An 8,656-nucleotide genomic window follows, 5' to 3' on the forward strand; every position below is an offset into this window, starting at 1 on the left:
AAAAAGTTGGCTTAAAGCTCAACACTCAGAAAACTAAGATCATGGCATCTGGCCCCATCACTTCATGGGAAATAGATGGGGAAACAGTGGGAGCAGTGTCAGACTTTATTTTTTTGGACTCCAAAACCACTGCAGATGGTGACTGCAGCCATGAAATTAAAAGACGCTTACTCCTTGGAAGGAAAGTTAGGACCAACCTAGACAGCATATTAAAAAGCAGAGACATTACTTTGCCAACAAAGGTCCATCTAGTCAAGGCTATGGTTTTTTCAGTGGTCATGTATGGATGTGAGAGTTGGACTGTGAAGAAAGCTGAGCGCCAAAGGATTGATGCTTTTGCACTGTGGTGTTGGAGAAGACTCTTGAGAGTCCCTTGGACTGCAAGGAGATCCAACCAGTCCATCCTAAAGGAGATCCGTCCTGGGTGTTCATTGGAAGGACTGATGCTGAAGCTGAAACTCCAATACTTTGGCCACCTCATGCGAAGAGTTGACTCATTGGAAAAGACCCTGATGCTGGGAGGGATTGGGGGCAGGAGGAGAAGGGGATGACAGAGGATGAGATGGCTGGATGGCATCACCAACTCGATGGATATGAGTTTGAGTAAGCTCCAGGAGTTGGTGATGGACAGGGAGGCCTGGTGTGCTGTGATTCATGGGGTCGCAGAGTCGGACACGCCTGAGCGACTGAACTGAACTGAATTGAGAACTTCAGTGGGATTTGTTTTTTCTATTGTATTCCTTTGGGTTACTTGTACCATTTTTAGAATTCCATTTTATCAATAGTGGTTTTGTATCTCTTTCTGTAGCTATTTAGTTCTTGTATTATATTATGTATACGTAAGCTTTCATAGTCCTCTGGTGTCAAGATTTCACCAGTTCCAGTGAAGTGCAAAAAACTTTACTCCTTTAAGATCCTGTATTATTAGTTGTTCAGTTGCTAAGTCATGTCCGAATATTTGCAACCCCTAAACTGCAGCAAAGCAGGCTTCCCTGTCCTTCACTATCTCCTGGCGTTTGCTCAAACTCATGTCCATTGAATCAGTGATGCTATCTAACCATCTCATCCCCTTCTGTCCCTTTCTCCTCTTGTCCTCAATCTTTCCCAGCATCAGGATCTTTTCCAATGAGTTGGTTCTACCCATAAGGTGGCCAAATTATTGGAGCTTCAGCTTCAGCCTCAGTCCTTCCAGTGAATGTTCAGCACTGATTCTCTTTAGGATGGACTGGTTGGATCTTCTTGCTGTCCAAGGGAATCTCAGGAGTCTTCTCCAGCACAGTTCAAAAGCATCAGTTCTTCAGCACTCAGCCTTCTTTATGGCCCAATTCTCACAACCATATGTTACTGGAAAAACTATAGCTTTGACCATACAGACTTCTGTCAGCAGAAGTCTTTTTAATACACTTTTAAATACACTTTTTCACAGCTTTTTCTTCCAAGGAGCAAGGGTCTTTTAATTTCATGGCTGCAGTCACCGTCCACAGTGACTTTGGAGCCCAAGAAAATAAAATCTGTCACTGCTTCCATTTTCACCCCTTCTATTTGCCATGAAGTGATGGGGTCAGATGCCATAATATTTTTGAATGTTGAGTTTTAAGACAGCTCTTTCACTCTCTTCTTTCACCTTCAAGAGACTCTTTAGTTTCTCACTTTCTGCCATTAGGGTGGTGTCACCTGCATATCTGAGATTGCTGGTATTTTTACCAGCAATCTTGACTCCAGCTTGTGAATCATCCAGCCCAGCATTTTGCATGATGTACTCTGCATATAAGTTAAATAAGCAGGGTGACAATATACAGCCTTGATGTATTCCTTTCCCAATTTGGAACCAGGCCATTTTTCCATGTCTGATTCTAACTGTTGCTGCTTGTTCTGCAAACAGATTTCCCAGGAGACAGGTAAGGTGGTCTGGTATCTGGATCTTTCTAAGAATTTTCCACAGTTTATTGTGATCCATATAGTCAAAAGACCATATAGTCAAAAGTTCATTAGTGTAGTCAATGAAGCAGATGTTTTTTTGGAATTCCCTTGCTTTTTCTATGATCCAACGGATGCTGGCAATTTGATCTCTGGTTCCTATGCCTTTTCTTAATACAGCTTGTACATTTGTAAGTTCTTGGTTCATATACTATTGAAGCCTAACTTGAAAAATTTTGAGCATTATCTTGCTAGAATGTGAAATGAGTGCAATTGTATGGTAGTTACTATCAGACAATGTTATAATTTTGCCTCAGTGAAATACAATTTAGAAAACTTAAGAAAAAATTCCACTGTATTAACTAATATATTCAGTCTTTGTATTGTTCAATCTCCTTTCCTAATGTTTCAAGTTTCCTCTTTTCATCATTTCCTTTCCAATTCAAGAAGCTCCTTCAGGTCTTTTACTTTTTTTTAAATAAGGCAGATCTACTAGAGACAAATCCTTCTAGTTTTCCTTTGTCTGAGAATGTCTTGATATCCAACCCCTTTATTCCTGAAGAGTATTTTCACTGCATATCAAATTGTGAATTACAGTTCTTTGTTTTCAGCACTTGGAAATGTGATGCCCCTTCTTTCTGGCCTCTTTGGTTTCTGATAAGAAACTTGCTATGATTCAAATTGCTTTTCAGTTATAGGTAAAGTATTATTTTTTTCTTTTCACTTTCAAGATTTTTCACCATTAGTTTTCAGAAATTTAATTATGATGTATCTTGGCAAGATATTTTTGGGGGTGTATCCTATTTGGGGTTAGCTCAGCTTCTTGAATTTGTAGGTTTATGTCTTTCACCAAATTTGTTTTGTTTTGACCATTATTTATTCAAATAACTTTTCAACCCCACACTCTTTCTTCTCGCCCTCTAGGACACAGATGAAATAAATATTAGATCATCTGTTATACTACCACAGATCCGTGGGGCTCTATTTACTTTTTTTCCAACCTATTATTCTCTGCTGGTTAATTTCTATTGCTTTATCTTTACTTTCACTGATCCTTTCAGTATTGTTTCCACTCTGCTGTTGAGTCCATCTAGTGAGCTTACTATTTCCTTTATTGTATTGTTCAGTTTTAAAATTTCCATTTGATTTTTTATATTTTGTACTTCTTTGCTGAGACTTTACAGCTTTGTTTCAAGCATTTTCATAAACTTTCATTAAAGTATTTTTATCATGCCTGCTTTAATCCTTTGTCAGATAATTCCCATCTCTGTATCAAGACAACTGTCTTGTCTTACTCAAGTTAAGATAGTCCTGATTTTTGGTATCAGTGGTTTTCATTTGTACCCTGGACATTTTTGTGTTTTGGTTTTTTTTTGGGGGGGGGGGACATTTTTGATTACTACATTATGTGACTGGGATCCTACTTAAATCTGTTTTACAGGTGCCTCTGACATCAGCACAGAAAGGCAGACCTCACCCCATTTCTGCCAAGTCGGGGTGAAAGTCCACCACCCTGGCTGGGAGAGTATGATAATTAATTTTATGTTTCAACTTGAATAGGCTACAGAATGCCTAGAGAGCTTAAGACTATTTTTGGATGTCTGTGTTTCCAGAAGCAATTACTAGCACTTGAATTGGTGGGCTGAATAAAGCTAACAGTCCTCCCCAAAGTGGGTGGATATCATCCAATCTATCAAGAGCCTGAACAGAACAAAAGTTCAAGCCTGAATGCTTGAGTTTAAGATACCAATCTTCTCCTGCCCTTAGTGTTTCTGGTCAATCTCTTCTTTACACCTCCCTCTAGTTTCTCAGGAGAACCCTAATACCAAGTGCCAGTTTGGGGGTGGGGGAGAATGCCTTGCAATTGTTCCCTACATTACTTTCAAAAACACTAAAGAGGAAAGGTCTCCTTACCACTGGGTGATCATGACAATCCCAGCTCCTCTTAGCCTTTTCTGAAATCATATCAGCAAGACTATCATGGACGTCTAGGGTCCCCACTTAACCTATGCTGAGGGGGATAAGGGCCCACTTTCTTCCACCATGTTTGGCTGCAGTCAAGCAGTTATTGTCTGTAAGTTTTCTGTCTTGCTAAGTTGCTTCTTTCTTGGTCCTTATTTATTTTCCCCCAAAGTCCTTATGTTGAAGCCCCCAGTGTGGCTATACTGGGAGATGGGGTTTCTAAATAATAATTAAAGTTAATGAAGTCATAATATTGGGCTTTGATTCAACAGGACTAATATCCTTATATAAAGCACACCAGAGAACTAGCACTTTCCCCACCCAGACCCCTCCCTAAGTACACACACCAAAAAATGACCATGTAAATATATAGTGAGAAGGAGGCCATCTACATACCAGGAAGGGAGCCATCACTGGAAACCACAAATCAGCTAGACCCTTGATCTTGTACTTCTAACCTCCAGAACTGTAAGAAAACAAATTCCTGCTGTTTAAGTCACCCAGTCTGTGGTACTTATGACAGTCCTAGCAAACTAATACAGATTGCCTTGGCTCAAAGTTTCCCATGGGGTTGCAATCAAACTGTCAGCCAGGATCATCCCAAGGATCAACTCCACGCTCACTAACATGGTATTGGCAGGATTCAGTTTCTTGTGGGATGCTGGACCAAGGACCTGTATTTCACTGGCTATTGCTAGGAGGCCTCTCTCAGTTCCATGGCACAGGGGTCTCTCCACAGGGCAGCTAACAATATGGTAGCTGGTTTCCATCACAGCAAGGAACTGAAGGAGCAAGGGAATAAGAGAATGCGAGAGCAAGTGTCTGCTCAAGATGGAAGCCAGGCTTTTACTTAAACCCTAATCTCAGCAGTGACATCCCATCACCTTTTCTTTTCGTTAGAAATGTCACTAAATCTAGCCCACACCCAAGGAGAGATTTTAAAAGGGCCTGAATACTAGGAGGTAGGTATTATCGGAGGCCATCTTAGAGGCTCCCTACAAGGTCTCAATGGCCAAATTTGGGACAAATTGAGCAGCATAATAAATGATGACACTAATGGATTAAAATTGATAGAATAAAAATCCATGAATCCATACTGCTATATAAAACAATTGAATAAATAAACACAAATCTTCAACACATGGTGAGATTATGTCCTCATAAACCCATCATAAGTTGAATATACATTTAATACACCTAATTTACTGGACACCACAGTTCAGCCAAGCCTATCTTAAATGTGCTCAGAACACAGTAATCTAAAGTTGGAAAAAGTCATCTAACACAAAACCTATAATAAACTACTGAATATCTCATGTATTTTATTGAATACTATAAAAATCCAGGATGGATGTATGGAATGGTTGCAAGTGTATTGGTTGTTTACCTTTCCGACTGAGTGGCTGACAGCTTCATTGTCACTCCCCAGCATCACAAGAGTATCATACTACTTATCGCCAGCTCAGGAAATGATCAAAGTTCAAAATTCCATGTACAGTTTGTCCTCAACTTTTGCTTTTGCAAAGCACAAAATTATAAATTGAATCACTGTAAGTCAGGGACTGTCTGTAAATAAATAGAGGGGAAAGGACACAGCTATTCCTTACAGTAGAATTACATTTAACAACGGTAGAAAGAAAATTACCATTAGGTATATACCACATTAATAAATGCCATGAGCAAGAATAGAATCTAAAATTACAGGATGAAATTCTGATTTTTAAAAATAAGGTAAATGCAAAGTCTTAAATTTTCTCCCCACAGGCTACTTATTAATTTATAAAGAAAAATTTTAAGTTTATAGTACAGAAATCTGATAAATAACCAGGCTTAACCAGTAATGACATCAATTTCATATACCTGTAATATGCTGCACCAAGAAAGATACAACATCACTTCTGTAATATGTCTTGCCAAAAATGCATAACCTAAATTTCATCAACCAGAAAACCCAAACTGAGGGACATCTTACAAAATAGTTTTCCAATACTCTTCAAGTGTCAAGGACATCAAAGACAAACTAAAGAATTGTCTAAGATTGCAGGTGGCTAAGATGACAGGAAAAACAAACACATGGGATCCTAAATCGGATCTTGACCAGAAAAAGGACAGTTTGGGTAGTGAAATTTAAATGAAGTCTGTAAATTAGAAAATAGTATTGTATAGGTGTTAATTTTCTCAATTAATTAGTTATGTAATATGCAAACATTAAAAGCTGGATGAAAGGTATACAAGAACCCTGTGTATTTGTTATTATATTTCAGTATTGCCTGCCTGCTAAGATGCTTCAGTTGTGTCCGACTTTTTGCGACCCTAAGGACCACAGACTGACAGGCTCCTGCCCATGGGATTCTCCAGGCAAGGATACTGGAGTGGGATGCCATTTCCTTCTCCAGGGGAATCTTCCTGACCTAGGGATTGAATTCATGTGTCTTACATCTCCTGAAATGGGAGGCAGGTTCTTTACTACTAGTGCCACCTGGAAAGCCCATGTGTAATTTAACCACTAGCAATAACTCCTCTAGTCCTCTTCAGCACTAGGCAACTACCAATATATTTTGTCTCAAAACAGTTGCCTATTCTGAACACTTTATATAAATGGAATCATATGGAAATATAAGATTTTTGTAACCAGCTTCTTTCATTTAGCATGTTTTCAAGGTTCATCCCGTTATATGCTGAATTGTGTCCCCCCAAAAGGTGCTGATGTTCTAATAAGGCCAGTACCTATGAAAAGTGCCTTTATTTGAAATTTGGATCTTTGCAGATGTCAAGTAAAGATGAGGTCATTAGGTGTGGTGAGTCCTAATCCAATGATTGAGTCCTTATAAAAAGGGGAAATTTGGACACAGAGGTAAGACACACACAAGAGGAAAAGATGTTGAACTTTTTTATGTGCTTTATTGACCATTTCTCTTCTTCGAAGAAATTTCTACTTGAATCGTTTCCCTAGTTTTTAATCAGTTTATATTTTTTATTGAGTTGCAAGAGTGTATATATACTGAATGCATGCACGCACACTTGTATCCAACTCTTTGCGATCCCATTGACTGTACCCTGCCAGGTTCCTCTGTTCATGGGATTCCCCAGACAAGAATGCTGGTGTAAGTCGCCATTTCCCCCTCTAGGGGATCTTCCCGATCCAGGGATTGAACCTGCATCTCCTGCATTGCAGGTGATTCTTTACTGCTTGAGCCATCTGGGCAAGAATTCTGGATACTGAATCTTTATCAAATACATGATTTGCAAGTATTTTCTCCCATTCTGTGGGTTGTCTTCTTGCTTTCTTGATGGTGCTATTTAAAGCACAAGAGTTTTACAGTGTTATATCTGGTTTCCAATACTTCTGTACATCTAAAATTACTTCAACATTAAAAAAAAACTAAAAATCTATGTAAGAAGTTTGGAAGACTGTGCTCTAGACTACCAAAAGGAAGGAGAAGTGGAATTTTTCCTTTGCTGTTAAATACAATTCTGTTTCTTTTCCTCTTTTTTTTCCCCAGATTATACAAGTGATGCAAATTCTCTGGAAATTAACATTAGTAAACTCACCATCCAGAGATAATTATCACTGTCACTGAGGGTTATATTCTCACACAAATATATAAATATTCATAAAAATTGAGGAGCACTTGTTCTTTGCAGGCAGAACTATTGTGATGCCATGTGACACCAAGGAGAGGTAGTGGTGGCTTGAATTGACTCTGTAGGTGAGTGATGACTGTACTTTAGGAGAAAAAGAAAGTTTTATAGAGGGCAACCAGAAGTAAAGGAATGTCAAGGGAGTAGTGAGTAAACTCTTGATACTAAGCCAGACTGATGACGTTGGATTTTGAAGGGCTTTACACTGCAATGGATGTGATCCATGCAGGCCGCGGGGCATCCTTAAGGACTTCCGGACAAAGACGGCTGCAGACAATGTAAATGTCTGTGATACACTTCATATTCTGAGTACTCACAGACCTGTGACCTGGTTGGTCACAGCCTCAGTTACACCTTTGATCTTCTAGTTGTACCCCCTTTCACTCTCAAAATGCCTAAGTTTGGGGGATAAATATCATCATCTACATACACACACATAAAATATTCTATTTTAATTCACTAAAAAAAAATGTACATTGGCTGTGAGGCAGGAGGTAGATAGACCCAGGCAATTGGAGATTCATTCCCTATAGACTGAAAAACTCCAAGATGAGAACAATTAGGGGGTGGAAGTTGGGCCTTTACAGTGTAATCCATCTTGGCTAAGAGATGCATGTGCACACATGGGTGGATCCTGAGATATACCAAATATGGGCTGTGAAACAGGAGAATCAAAATGATTGGCCAAAGGAAACCCGGAAGAAATGCCCCATAAAAGTAATTTTAACTACCTTGAGGGTGTGACTCTGCCACTCACTCTCAGTCTGCCTGTCTGTCTATCCACAGTCCTGTATTCTTTTCCCTCCTAGTAAACCCTTTATTTGCGTCACTACTTTCCTTCTTTGGGGCAATTCTTCTCTGCAAAGCCAAAGACCCAGGGCCTTTGTCACTGATCACATGTCTAGTGGTTAGGATTTGGTGCTGTCACTGCCAGGACCCTGCCTCAGTCCAGGGAACACACGCCCCGCTCTAAGCCCTATTGCTGGCACCCTAGATGAGCTGCAACCATTAAACTGACTTTACGACACACGTTAACTGTTCCTAATCCCAAAACTCTGACCAAGATGCCTGTCAGGTTTTAAGAAGGAAAAAGACAGTTTAAGTTTAGATATGCACACTTTTGAGGCCGTGGTTC

The 8,656-nt window shown here is 39.5% G+C and overlaps 1 long non-coding RNA gene across 1 annotated transcript in view; it reads right to left on the minus strand.

Annotated features, from left to right (window-relative positions):
* Positions 1–8,656, minus strand: part of LOC122425144 — a 36,701-nt gene that overhangs the window by 27,763 nt on the left and 282 nt on the right. The window contains exons 2-3 of the long non-coding RNA XR_006264719.1: positions 5,267–5,445; positions 4,276–4,345 (exon numbers count right to left, since the gene is read on the minus strand). This is a non-coding gene — a long non-coding RNA (uncharacterized LOC122425144). The remainder of the gene's footprint in view (positions 1–4,275; positions 4,346–5,266; positions 5,446–8,656) is intronic.

The sequence above is a fragment of the Cervus canadensis genome, chromosome 22 (genome assembly GCF_019320065.1).
Source record: "Cervus canadensis isolate Bull #8, Minnesota chromosome 22, ASM1932006v1, whole genome shotgun sequence".
Lineage (NCBI taxonomy): Eukaryota > Metazoa > Chordata > Mammalia > Artiodactyla > Cervidae > Cervus > Cervus canadensis.